Below are 15,013 nucleotides of genomic sequence, written 5' to 3' on the forward strand. Positions count from 1 at the left end.
CACACACACACAAATGAGTATTTCAATGCAGAGTTCTTTATTTTTTTTTACCTTGCTGTACTTTATTTCCCTGTATTAGTTCACAAATTAATAAAAATCAGCTAAGCACCTATTTACATACAACTCATCATGTTTCTCTAAAGTCTACTCTCTTTTTGGCAGCCTGCTCTTATTTGACCAAAAAGTAAATTATTCAAGAGATCAATTCATCTCCCTCATCTCTGTAATGTTAGATGATTGTTTAAGTTCTTCCTAGCAATATAATTTTGTGAAATCCTGCATCAAGCAGCATATTTCTTTCATGAAATGGGAAGCCTCTGGAAAAAAATAAACTATAGGTTTTACTCCTCCTGGCAAGCATCTGGAAATTTATGATCTTCATATAATCCATGATATGTCTGTGTATGCCAAAGACGGCTGTGAAAATAAAAAGACCCTTCTAAGCACATAGAATTCGTATACCATTAATAGGTATTAAGGGTTTTTTTTATTATTCTGAAAATGCCATACAGAGGAGTTTCAATTAAATGGGCAAGATAATGAGTACATTTCTTATCAAGCATTGTTGCCTCCTCCTTTGTTTCCACTTCCTATCCCTTTCCATCTCATCCCTCCTGCCCCTCCCCCCCATTATGCCCCGCCTTGCAAAAATTTTAAAGTTCATTTTTCGACATAACATCTTGTACATCTCATTGTTAAATGGGTCCAACTCTATCCTTTTTTAAAAGATTTGTTTTTTCCCTTCCCCTCCACAAATTATACCAACATAAAATACAGTGAAAACAGGAGCTATATTGTGGGGAAGGGACATACAAAACAACAAAAATTCATCTTATAAATATGTTAGAAACAATCGCACGAAAGAAAAAATATTTGAATGCTTATCTTGGGGTACATTTCACCTAACATCTACGAATCTTACCTTTTCTGCTTGTCTCAGACATATCCTATTTATTACCAATAAGGGAAACCATGGGGCCTATGTGTACTTGGGCCTGGCTTACTTCACTTAATATAATTTTTTCCAAGACTTTCATTTTCCTAAAAAAGGGGCAATGTCATTCTTTCTGATGGAGGCAAAAAATTCCATTGTGTATATATACCACAATTTATTGATCCATTCATCTACTGAGGGGCATCTGGGTTGGTTCCAAGCTTAGCTATGGTAAATAATGTTGGCATAAACATAGTTGTGCTGGGAGCTTTAGTGTCGTCTTCTTTGTGATCATTTGCGTAAATGCCCAAAAGTGTGATTGCTGGGTCATAGGGGAGCTCCATATTAAGTATTTTGAGGAACCTCCATACCATTTTCGAAAGTGGTTGAACAAGTTTACACTACCACCAACAATGCAGTAGGGTTCCCTTATCCACATCTCCTCCTGCATCTGTTGTTATTAGAGTTCTTGATTATAGCCATTCTAACTGGGGTGAGATGGTATCTCAATGTTGTTTTGATTTGCATTTTTTATAGCTAGGGAGGTTGAGCATTTTTCATGTGTCTATTGGCCATCTTTCCTTCCTCTTCAGAGTAGTTTCTCTTTAAGCCTTTAGCCCTCTTATTTATTGGGCTGTTGATTCTTTTAGGATTTGTTTTTGGGGGATTTAATTTTTTGGAGTTCCAGATATATTTTAGATATGAGACCCTTGTCCATTGTATGGCTAGTGAAGATCTTCTCCCAATTTGTGGACTTTCTATGGATCTTGATAGCTATTTCCTTTGCCATATAGAAGCTCTGCAATTTCATGCAGTTCCATTTGTCAACCTTTCTATGATTTGTTGTGTTTCTGGGTCTCTATTAAGCAATTTTCGGCCTGTACCAAGGAGATCTAGGGTTTCTCCTATTTCATCCTGTAATGTTTTCAGAGTGTCTTCATATTGTGAGGTCTTTGATCCATTTGGAGTTGATTCTGCTACAGGGTGATATATAAGGATCTAGATTTATTTTTCTACAAGTAGTTAACCAATTTTGAGAGCACCATTTACTGAAGAGGCTGTCTTTCTTCCATTCTATTTTTTTCAGCTCCCTTATCAAAGATTAGATGGCTGTAGGTCTTTAGGTTCATTTCAATTCTATTCCATTTCTCCTGAGGTCTGTTCTTGTGCCAGTACCAAGCTGTTTTGCTTACTATGGCTTTGTAGAAGAGTTTGAAATTTGGTACTGATTTTCCTCCAACACTGTTCTTTCTGTTAAGGATCGTTTTTGCTATTCAGGGTCTTTTATTGTTCCATATGAATTTTTGGATTGCCTTCCCTATGTCCTTGAAGAATGAGGTTGGAATATTGATAGGTATCACATTCAATTTGTAGATATCATTGGGAAGTTTTGCCATTATCACGATTTGATCTTTCCAATCTAGGAACATGGGAGTTTTTCCACTTTCTAAGTTTGTTTTGATTTCCTTTTTCAGGTATTTAAAGTTTTCATCATAGAGGTCTTTCACTCCTTTGATTAAGTTAATTCGTGGGTATTTTATTTTTTGTGTGGCTATTACGAATGGAGTTGCTTTCCTAATTTCAGCCACAATTTTCTCATTGTTGGCATATAGAAAAGCGATTGATTTTTGAGGGTTAATTTCATACCCTTCTAGTTTGCCCAAGTTTTGAGTCACCTTGAGTAACTTGGGAGCAGGGTCTTTAAATACAAGATCATGTCACCTGCAAAGAGGGAAAGTTATACTTCTTCTTTCCTTATTGGGTTCCTCTATATGTTTGCATCTTGTCTTATTGCTGTACATAGGCATTCTAATACTAGATTGAAGAGCAGTGGAGAGAGTGGTCCTCCTTGTCTCGATCCAGAGTTTAGAGGGAATAGCTTTAGATTTTCATCATTGAGTGTATAATGCTTTCTGTAGTTTTGTCATACACATCCTTTATTGTATTGAGGAATGTTCCATAGATTCCTAATTTTTCCAGGACCTTCACCATAAAGGGGTGTTGGATCTTGTCAAAGGCTTTTTCTGCAACTATTGAGATAACCATGTGGTTCTTATCCTTGCTCTTGTTGATGTGATGAATTATGTTAATTGATTTGTGCATATTGAAGCAGGTTTGCATCCCTGAAATGAATCCGGTCTGCTCATGGTGTATGATTTTTTGGATGAATTGTTGAAGTTGATTAGCCAAAATTTTGGTGAGAGTCTTTGCATCAGTGTTCATCAAAGAAATGGGTCTATAATGCTCTTTCTTTGATGAGGGTTTGGGGATGAAGGTTATGATGGTATCAAAGAAAGAGTTCGGTAGTGAACTTTCTCTTTCAATTTCATTGAAGAGTTTGAGGTGTATTGGTATGAGCTCTGCTTTGAAGGCCTTGTAGAATTCTGCTTTATAACCATCTATTCCTGGGTTTTTCTTAGATGGGAGTTCTCTTATTGCTCTTTCTATTTCAATGCTTGATATGGGCCTGTTAAGATGGTTTAACTCATCTTAGTTTCTGCATGTCAATATTTGCCAGGAAAATGTCCATTTCTGCCAATTTCTCAAACATATTAGCATAAAGTTTTGAGCAGTATTCCTTTATAATGTTCTGAATCTTGGTTGTTTTTGTAGTGATGTTTCCATTCTCATCTCTGAGTTTATTAATTTGGGTGTGTTCTCTTCTTTTTCTGATAAGATTTTTTAAGGGTCTGTCAATTTTGTTAATTTTTTTGAAGAACCTTTTCATTTTGTTGATTCTTCATATGGTTTTTTTTTTGGATTCTAATTCATTTAATTCTGATTGAATTTTAATTATTTCTTTCCATCAACTGGATTGTGGTTTATCTTGATTCTCTTTTTCAAGGAGTGTCAGATCTCATTAAATTGTTGGCTCCAGGTCTCTCCAATTTGTTAATATAGGAACTCAGAGCTATAAACTTGCCTCTGAATCGTGCCTTTTCTGTGTCCCAGAGGAGCAGAAAATCTCTGTGCTAGTTTTTGTTGAATAATATGAACATTTGAACTTCGATTCTAAGCTCTTCCATGACCCACTGGTGTTTGAACAGTGTGTTTTTCAGCCTCCATGTGTTACAGGATTTTCTTTGGTGGCTTTTTGTGTTGAGTTCTAATTTTATTCCCTTTTGGTCTGATAGAATGCAAGATATGAATTCAATGTTTCTGAATTTTGACAAGTTGATTTGGAGAATGTTCCATGTGCTGCTGAGTAAAAAGTGTACTCTGATGCTGCTGGATGAATATTTACTAGATGTCTGCTAAATCAGGTGATGTATGCACTTGTTTAGATCTGCAGTTTCTCTGTTGAGTTTTTGCCGAGTTGATCTATTTAGTGGGGATAGTGGTTTGTTAAAGTCCCCAACAATTAATGTCGTTGGATCTATGTGAGATTTAAAGTAGTATTTCTTGGATAAATTTGGGTGCACTATTGTTTGGCAAATATTTAGAATGTTAACATCTTCCTGAAAGAGATATCCCTTAATTAGTATGTAGTAACCTTCTTTATCTCTTCTCAATAATGTTAATTTGAAGTCTATTTTATCTGATATTAGGATTGCAACTCCTGCCTGTTTATGGGGGCCGTTTGCTTGGTAGATTTTGTTCCAGCCTTTCACTTTCAAAATGTCTTTGATTTTAATGGGCAAATTGTGATTCCTGAAGGTAGAAGATAGAAGAATCTTGCATTTTAAACCAACTAGACTGTCTATGTCACTTAATTGGAAAGTTACATCCCCTAATATTGAGAGAGAGGACTGAGAGGTATTTGGGTGCTCCTGCCATTTTATCCACCTTCTTGGATGCTGCACCTACTGGATTCTTTCTATGGTTCTTGGATTCTGTTTGTATGTGGTTTCTTGGCCTTTATTGTGGTCTTGTTGGTTTTCTATGTTTAGGACATCTTTAAGTATCTTTTGTAGAGCAGATTTGGTGGAGATACATTGTTTGTTTTTCTTTGCTATGGAAGATTTTTATTAGACCTTCAATTATGAAGGAGAGTTTAGCTGGGTACACTATTCTTGGTTGATAGTTGTTTGTCTGTAGAGCATGGCATACACCATTCCAGGCTCTTCTTGCTTTAATTGTCTCTGTTGAGAAATCTGAGGTGATTCTAATTGGTTTTCCTTTATAGATGACTGATCTTTTCTCCTTGACAGCTTTAAGGATCTTTTCCTTGGTCTGAATTGATCCTGTGTGGCTTATATTTAATTGGGCGATGGGATTTCCTGTTCTTGTCTGATCTATTTGGGGTTCTAAAAGCTTCTTGTATCTGAATATGCCTATCTTTTTGCGTGTTGGGAAGTTCTCTGCTGGGATCCTGTTGAACAAATTTTCTAGACCATTACCTTCTGTCTCTATGTGCTCCTCTACACCCATTTCCGTCAGATAAGGCCTTCTGAGGGTGTCTTCCAAGTGTTGAATAGATCTATCATATTTCTTGAATTTGTCTTGGATAGTTGTATGTTCTTTCTCTATAATACCTAGGCTGTCTTCAATGCCGGAGATTCAATCTTCTGCATAGTCTAACCTACTGTCAAGACTTTCTACTTTATTTTTCATTTCTTTTCCTTTTAATTGGTCGGCTGTTATGGCTTGACATTCTTTGTTGGAGCTTTGTTTTAGATCTTGTATGAAATTCTTTACTTCCTTAATTTGGTGTTCAGTGTTTACTCACAAATCACTTAGTTGATTGGGTATGGTTTCCTTGGACTCCCATTCCTTCTGTTGGGCTCCATTCAACATTCCCTTTGTGGTCTCCCTGACTCCTTTCAGGTGACTGTTTATGGATTCCATGAATGGCTCTATTGATCTTTGTCTATGCTCTTCCCGCTCTTGCAATTCTTGTATTACTCTTTGATTAGATTTCTCACGTTCATGTAACTTCTGTAGTTCTCTTTGACTGATCTCAGCCTGCTCACACAATTCCTTTATTTCTCTTTGAGTATTCTCAACCTGCTCATGCAATTCCAGTATCAATCTTTGAGTAGCTTTCTCAAGCCCATGAGCTTCCTGCTTTGAGCTTTGGTTTGCCTCCTCTCTCTCCCTAACACGTTCACACTGAGTCCTTTGCAGGGTTTCAATCTTTTCATTCACCATGTTTACCAGTAGTGTTTGTAGAGGTTTCTGGGAACTCTCATCTGGATTATTCATTATCTGTTCTGTCACCTGATTATCTTGAGTGGGAATTCAGATACCCGGACTTGCCATTTTCCTTGTGTTTTTCTTGCTTGTTTTGCCCATTTGGGATGAAAATAATGCCAGTTTTGTGCTAGAACACCATTTTAAGGCAAGCATCAACCAAAGTCCTGCAATTGCATAGTCAAATGTCTGAAGATACAATCTAGTTCAACAGATACAGTCCATTCAACATTAAATAACTATGTTTTAATGGGCTAAGAATACCAAAGAATAATTTGACAAACCAGAAATTATTATGTTTAGAGAGAAAGGTGGGGAAAACAGGGTTAGAGGGATGTGAAAAGGTAGAAGGAGAGTGAAATTAACCAAGTCCTAATCTCACAGAGGGAAATGGATTGGAAAGAATGATAGAAAAGAGAGAAGAAAAAATTTTAAAAAAGAGACAAGAAAAAATGGAAAGACAAATATTTAAATTTAAAAAGTGAAACTCTTAAAAGTAATGAAAATTTAAAGAAGTAAAATTGAGAGATGAACGGGGATAAGATGAGAGGAAGGGAGGGATAGAAAGGAGACCTGAAAAACTAAAAAATAAAAATACTTCAACTAATTTATAGGTATAAATAAATAATACTGCGATTAAGGAATTTAATCCTAAGAGGTTTTGAATTGAGTAATACATTTTTGGATTAAGAATGTACACAATTGGGGATAAGGTCTTATAATCAATGACAGGTATATAGGAGGTGAACAGAACAACAAATAATTCATGCAAAAAGAACAAAAGATTAAAAAGTAAAACGAATGAGAAAGAAAGAACAAAAAAGACCAACAGGTCAGTAGACATTTTTTTAAAAAAAGCACACACACACGCATACACATACACCTAAAATAAAAGTTATAAGAGGAAGAGAAAAAAGATTAATGAAAACAATTTTTATAATTAAAAAGTAAAAATTTAAAAAGATACAAAAAAAGATGTCTTTGATTTTGTTTTTGGGGGGTTGATGGGAAGATTCTGTATCTTCCTTGTGTCAGTAACCAGTTTCTTGGTGGAGCCTCTGGTTTGCTTGTGGTGTATGGTTTTCTGTGGCTTGATTGGTTTCTTAAGTCAGTTTGTTTGGGCAGGCAGAAAAAATTCTGTTGGTTTACCCAGAAATTTGTGATCCCCTCCCAGGCTAGTTCAGTGGGAGGGAGATCTGCTTTGAGTATCACAAAAGAGGGAGGTGGCTGTTTCCTCTAGTTTGGAGTTGCTGTGATAAGGCTGGGTTCTGGGTAAAGTTGAGGCCTTTCAGCAAACAGTAGTTTTTCCCTGAGGGGCTAGCTTCTGAGACATTCACACAGCCCAGCCTGGAGCCATTCTCAGGGTTTATGTTTACTGAGTTTCAATTGATTGTCAGGGCTGCTGTAGGGAGGGGCAGCCTCTGGCTCTGTTTACCCAGTGAAGAAAGCCACTCCTTTGTGGGTGCAGCTTTCTCTGCCTTGTTGTGGTGACTTTCCCATGGGTGGAGTTGAGAATGGCAGGTCAGGGTAGGTACTTGTGACTCGCTAAATGACTCTTTTGTTTTCATCAAGGAACTGAGTTGGATCTAGCTACTTAGCCAGGCTTTTGTCTACATCAAAAATGGATATCTCCAGTGTTGGGGGGAGGGGTGTCCTTCCCTCCTCTGCTCCCTTTGAGAAGGAATGAGGATGTTAGTTTTGTACTCACTCTAGAGTGTGGGTTCCTGTGTAGCCTCTGGTCTGCTATCTGCAGGATGAAGATATCTGCTACTTGTCAGTTCTTTCTCTTGTTGAGTAAAATCTGCTTGCCTGCTGCATCTGGCACATTTGTCCCATACTCTCTGGGTTGTAATTATGGTGGCTATGGATGGCACCACAGCCGCCACAGCAACCTCAGCCATGGCTGCTGGAAAATGCTCAGATCTGTCTCCTTACCTGGATTTTCCCTCTCTGCCCAAACTCTCTGTACTGTGATGGCACACTTGGTGTGCCTAGGACTGTTCATTGGAACACTAGAACTGCTTTCTATGCAAGAGCTTGTTTAGCCACCAGATTCTCCTCTGCCATTTTCTCGAAATTTCTGATGGTGTTTAAATATTACTGGAATTGTTTTGGAATAAATAATGTTCACCTTGACTAACTTGAGAAAGAAGAATTGGTTTCTCAGTACTATAGGTAAGAACTTGAGTGAAAGAAACAAAAGGAAAAATGAGGAACAACTCAACACATACATTCAAAAGAAACAAAACAACCCAAGAAAACACCAATTAACTCAGTACTCAAGAACCTGCAGGAAATGCAAAGATTTTTTAAAAAATACCTATGATAAGCTTTTGAAAATCCTGACTACGTGGGAGTCTACTATTGTGAGGATAGTGGTTAAAGCTCAGACTGGACAGAAAGATCTGTACACAATGCCAGGCACTTGTTATTCTAAATTCTAGGAAGAATAACATGAAGTAGACTGAGCCCACGATCATACACAAGTAGGAAGCGAGATTCTATCTGAAAGTTAATCAGGATAATTTAGGCTGGGGCATGGCAAAGTGGTAAGAACATCCATTTAGGAGACACAAGACACTCAATTCAAATTCCAATATTATGTGTATTAAAGAAAAAAAGCTATGACTTTAAATAATGGGAATAATTGAAAGATTTGAATATTTGAGTGGAGAAAAATCCATGAGTGAGGTAGAGTTTACCCATGTTGTAATACTTTCTACTTAAGTGATAATATTATGTGGTACTCCAGACATAACAGAGTTACCTTGCATATGAGCATGGATGTGCATTTGAGTGAAGGAAATACTCTATTTACACAGGTGTAAATTAAATACTTTTGGGGGGTAGATTTTAGTTCTTGTACTAAGAGCCTGGGTGAGTCTTTTCTCTCAAGGCTATCACTCTACTACCATGAGCCACAGTTCCAATTCTGATTTTCTGTTGGTTGTTTGGAGATAAGAGGCTCATGGACGTTCCTGACCAGGATGGTTTCAAACCATGATCATCATATCTCAGCCTCCTGAGTAACCAGGATTCCAGGCCTGAGTCGTCCATGTTTTTAATAATTTAGTAAATTGTACAATTACAGAAGTTATAATTTATCGTTACAACCTTTATAATATATGTGTTTATACTTATATCAATGCATACATATTGAAATATTTTAACATATTTTTGTATCTACAGTAGATTTATGAAATCATCCTTCATTTTAAAATAACATGGAAACAAGTTTAATGAGGAGCAAAACAAAGGGAATTATGACATTTCTTGTTGTGGAATGAAATATGAATTGTAAGAATCAGTTTGAGAAAACCATTTAACAAAATGGATAATGGCTATTAATTCCAATCCCTTTATTTGCCCATATTGTGCATCTTCACACATGAGTGTCAAAGTCAAACCACACTTTTTTGCCTTTGTATTTAAATCACATGTTATAATTTAGGGGATAGGTGAAGTAATCAAATAAAGATTAAAATAATACTAAGTGAGGCTATGAGTTAGAGCTGAAAATTATTTTAAATATGATAATAGCTAATTAAATTCCATATCTCTTACTTTTGCTCTATTGTCATATACCTCATTCCCACATTAGGAAAGTACATAGAAGGTTCTCACTAAATTATGTGTAAATTTATGAAAAAATATATTAAAAGAATATGGGCACATCGGGTCTGCGAAAGTGGCTCAGTGGTAGAGCTCTTGCCTTGCATGCCTGAGGCCCTGGGTTTGATTCCTCAGCACCACATAAGCAAAAAGAAGAAAGCCAGAAGTGACGCTGTGGTAGATTGCTAGCCTTGAGCAAAAAAGCTGAGGGACAGCACCAGAGGGGCCCAGAGTTCAGGCACCTCGACTGGAAAGAAAACAATAACAACAACAAAAGAATATGGGCACAGTGTGGTTTTAGCTGATTGGTACCTGTAGGGGGTAGTGTGTTTTTGAGGACCTGAAAACCTTGTGATGTAGTTGAAGGAAGGGATGTGCTAATTCTGGAAAATTGGCTAGAGGATTGCTCCCAGTAAAACAGTGATGAATTTTTCCAAAAGGTTAGAGTAAAATCACTCTCACAATCATGTTCACTACTGCACTATTCACCGTAGAGAATTTATGGAAACAGCCCAGACGCACTTTAGCAGAGGGATGGTTGGAGAAAGTGTTGCACATATACACAATTGGATTGCACCCATCCATTATAAAGACTGTTACAGCATTTGCAAAGAAATGGATGGAAATAAAATTATGTTAAGTAAACGAAGTCACAGCCAGACAAAAAAAGAACGCGTATTTTATGCAAGTTAAACAACAGTATTAATCAAAGCGTGCTATTTGTAGAGGAGTATTTAACAGGTGTAATTTCTTATAAAATTGAACTTTTAATCCAACAAAATGAATACCAGGAGGCTACCACTTGGAAAATGTGAGGGGAAATCAAAGGGAAGAAATAAAGAGACTTATGGAAGTAGAGAGTGAAGCCATAATATTCAATGCAGATAGTATGAAACTAGTAAAAACGAAAGTGGGTTGAGGCTTGGAAGGATGTGAGAAAGTTATGTAAAGATCCATTGTACTTATAAACTGATTCGTTGAATGGAAAACATTTCATACAACTATTTAATAAAAATATAATTAAAAACAATGGAGACATCTGATCTTAAACCATGAGTCAATATGATACTTTCCTTCTCAGAAATTTTCTTTGCAGGTATTTTCCTCATAATGACAGAAAAGTGAACAACGCAATGTATATCAATACATCACTTTGCATATCCTAAATAGACAATATAAATATCACAGTAAAAATATTAGAATATATCACATGATAAAATAACAGGTAGAAAGTATCAAACTCTGATTATTTTTTCAAGTACTTTACCTTTGGTATTTAATTTAATCCTCACATTAATCCCATAAAGTGAAACTATTTCTATTTTTAATTCTAAGATGATGATATTTAAGTCTTCAGAGTTGGAATTACTAGCACAACATTCTACACACGGTAAGTGTTAGCCTGCGTTCCATTCCCACTATATGAACTAACCTCATTCTATTTTATAACTAAATACCAGCACTCAGTCTACTAATTCTAGGAAAATTCCCAAAATTATTGTGCACACTCTAATAATATTTCCTTTATCTTTGTTAGAAAATAGGTAACTAAGACGGACACCGGTGGCTCACGCCTATAATGCTAGCTACTCAGGAGGCTGAGATCTGAGGATTGTGGTTCAAAGCCAGCTCGGGCAGGACAGACTGTGAGACTCTTATCTTTAATAAACCACTAGTAAACTGGAAGTGGCACTGTGGTCCAAGTAGTAGAGTGCTCGCCTTGAGTGGAAGAGTGCAGGAACAGCACCCAAGCCCAGAGTTCAAGTCCCATGACCAACAACAACAAAAAAAGAAAATAAGAAGTAACTGTAATACGAAAACTCCAAGTTCATAATCAATTTATACCTCCCTGGTGAAAGGAACTGCTAAACTATAACATTCTTGATTTCTAGCTCAAAATAGTAGAAATCATATTTTATCCCTTCACTCAACACTGCACTGCCTGGGGACCCCATCTCTGGTTAACACAGTCTTACTGAAAGAATGACCTGCCCAATTCCTGATGGAAACAGACTGCAGGTCTTTTGGAGCAATCGTTTCCACATTGTAGCTCACCTAAATTGTTTACCATTAGAAGTATTTTTATAGCTTTTTATACCCACCATTTTGAGAGAAATGTACTACTTTAAAATGTTATTAAAGAAAGACTGATATAAAATCACACTTGACCCCAGATAAATATTTTACCTTTCATATACCCAAAAATGCACTCTTACCTATCATTAATGTTAGGAACGAGAGGTTAAAAATCATAGACACCATGACCTAATTATGAATTAAAGACTCTCCAACTTGTGAATACAATTTGTTTAAAATGACATCAATACTACTGCATTTTTAAGTCCCTATGATAATGATAATGATAAACTATTAACACTTAAAAATAACTCATTTTCGTGGGAGTAGGACAAAAAGCACAAGGTTAATCCTAATCATTTTAAAAGACCTTTATTTCTACTAAAAGTTCACTCATAACTATAAAGATTCTAAAACTAACTGAAGTAGAGAGGAAATAATTTAACTGCATCATCTACATTCAATGGACTATTAATAGAAAACAAAATTATACTAATAATTAGCTTACCCAATTCACTTAATTCTTTTATTCTATTCCATTTACTTTCATAAAAACTGGGTTTTCATAAAATGAAGCATAAGAAAGCGTATGTACCCACTTACATTTTCAGATCTTAACAATATTTCAGAAATTTTAGCTCTACAGTCAATGAAATGAAATAATACTAAAATATTCAAAGGATTTTCAGAAATTGCAAGACTTGCTCTGAGATGTTATGTATATTGGAACAGATATTCAAAAAGCCTTATTTGTTAAAGTTGCCATAGTTACTCCCACAAAAGAGCCATTAGTAAAGATACCTGTGCATGTACAAAACACCTTCAAATGCATCCACAATCTGGACATAACACTTGCTTTTTGTTTGTTCGTTTTTGAAAGGAATATCTAACAAGCATATCCACAATACTTATTTTCAATGAATAAGATGGGATATTCAAACATAATATGGGTTAGATTATCTCTTATTGAGAATAGATATAATCTTGCAAAGAAAGTGATTTTCAACAGAAATCCGGAAAGAGTTTATCCAACTTGTGTTTCACAGGAATAACCAGAGAGTAATACCTGTTTGGTCAAGTCGGTCCAAATCACTCCATGAGTGTATCTTAAAAGTATAACCAATTTAAGAGGTCAAATACGTATTTTGTACTGACAATCATCTTATAGCAATAATTTACTAATTATGTCTGTATCTTCTTACCTAACATACAATAAGAGCTGAAAGTGGTCTCTTTTTCTAACTTAATATTGTAAATGATGTTATTATTAGACAAATAATATGTACAAAGGCTGGTTCCACTGAAATGACATGACAGAACACTGATAAATAAAAACATTGCAACACAGTTAGCTTTTTTCAGCCTCACCCTGTCCATATTGGCAAGCAACATTGCAACAGCACATGCACACATATACACATGCACACATGTTCACACATGTACACACACATATACATGCATGCTAAATTCAGGTTTATTGTACAAAAAAGTCCACATAAAATATTAGTGATTAGGACAAATGATGATATGCCTTATTACAAAATAATACATAAACCATTACCACGCATGTTACATTTTACCTGCCTCTCCACATGTGACCACTTAATTTATTTTTAATTAATTAATTACCTTATTAATTAATTTATTTGTTTGGTTCTAATACTAGGGCTTGAAATCAGGCCCTGGCTTTGTCCCAGAATTTATTTTTTGTTTCAGTTTTCTCAAGGCTAGCATTTTACTGCTTGTACCACAGATCCATTTCTACCTTTTGCTGGTTACTTTCAAATCAGAATCTAATGGACTGTTTTTTCTTGGTCTGCTTTCAAACATAAGCAATCAGTGTGGCTTCTACTTTTTCCTATATAGTTATCTAATGCACATACTTAGATGGTAATTTTAAAATGAGAGTATAGAGGCAAGATGTACAGTGATGATACTGTCCTGTCAGAAATTCAAGTTAGTAATGTAAATTTATTCTTAAAACCATACACAAAAATACCATGATATAGTGTAAGAGAACTCACTATTGAACATATGAGCCTTAAGAGCTTTCTAATAGATCCATTATTTATTGGTACCCAACATTTGAAAAATGTATGAGACATTGGTAAAATAGAAGTCCTTTGCATGACTACATACATTCCTTGTTTTTATAAGACACTTGCTTTCATCTAAAAAGTAGGCCTGTCTATTGTCTTCATGTGATTTTGATGATTGAAAGTGCTTAGTGAGAAGGTCAAAATGTATTAGTAGTCCTTCACTATCAATTCTCATTTTCTTCTTGGAGAATATAATGATCAAATCAATAGTTCAGAATCAGCAAGCAATACTTCAGAATCATGCTTCCAGTGCAAGTGGATCACCAGTAAGAAATCCTCAATACCAATTTCCACCAAGTTTTGTCACAGATACAATCTCCCTGCCTTCTCTAGCTGCTTTACTACCCTCTTATTCCTTCATTGTACAAGAAAAGTATGATTCAACTGATTTCAGTCAGATCTGTTACTAGAATTATCAAGGATTTATTTTATTGTCTGTAATTTGGTAAAGTTAGGTCTCTTTATGTAGGCTACTAAAAATGTATTTACTAATTTCAAGTAAATACATAAATTCGATTTCCATCTCTTTTAAAAAATAAAATTTTGTTTGCTCTACAAATTGATCAGAGGCATGGATTTTGTGGCTAGCTACGTTATTACACATCTGTCTCTTTCTTTCTCTCTCCCTTTCATGGTTCTCATAGATAATATGATTGCTCCATAATTATCCTAATTTATTTTGCTTTTATATTTTTGGTTGTATCATTTCACTTTTTGCTCTGCCATTTCCCAAATCATTTATATAGAAGGCATTATTTCCTATTTTCTCATGCCTAGAATAAGCTGCACATGAAGACATCACTGGTCCTCATTTTCAGTGTGTACATGTGAATATGGAGGAATATCTTTCCTCTGCTCTCCATCAATTCCCTACTCTCCAGTTAGAATAATTTCGAATAGTAAAATTGGAAAAAGAGAAAATAAATCATGGTGAATAAACAGTTGCAGAAAATTCACCAGTTATTTCTTCCCAGTTCAACCAATGTGAACTATTAGGGAAATACATGGACACCTCATTCCCACTGGCACTCAAAGTCTCTGGTTAGGCAATTCTTAGGAATATGGGGAACAAGATGAAAAAGTAAGGAATGGTATCAATTGCAAGAAAAAAAAATTGGAGAAGAATCCAAGCAAATTTCTTCATTGGGCTGCCAAAATA

The sequence above is a fragment of the Dipodomys spectabilis genome, unplaced genomic scaffold (genome assembly GCF_019054845.1).
Source record: "Dipodomys spectabilis isolate Male_0828 unplaced genomic scaffold, ASM1905484v1 ptg000272l, whole genome shotgun sequence".
NCBI classification, from domain to species: Eukaryota; Metazoa; Chordata; class Mammalia; order Rodentia; family Heteromyidae; genus Dipodomys; species Dipodomys spectabilis.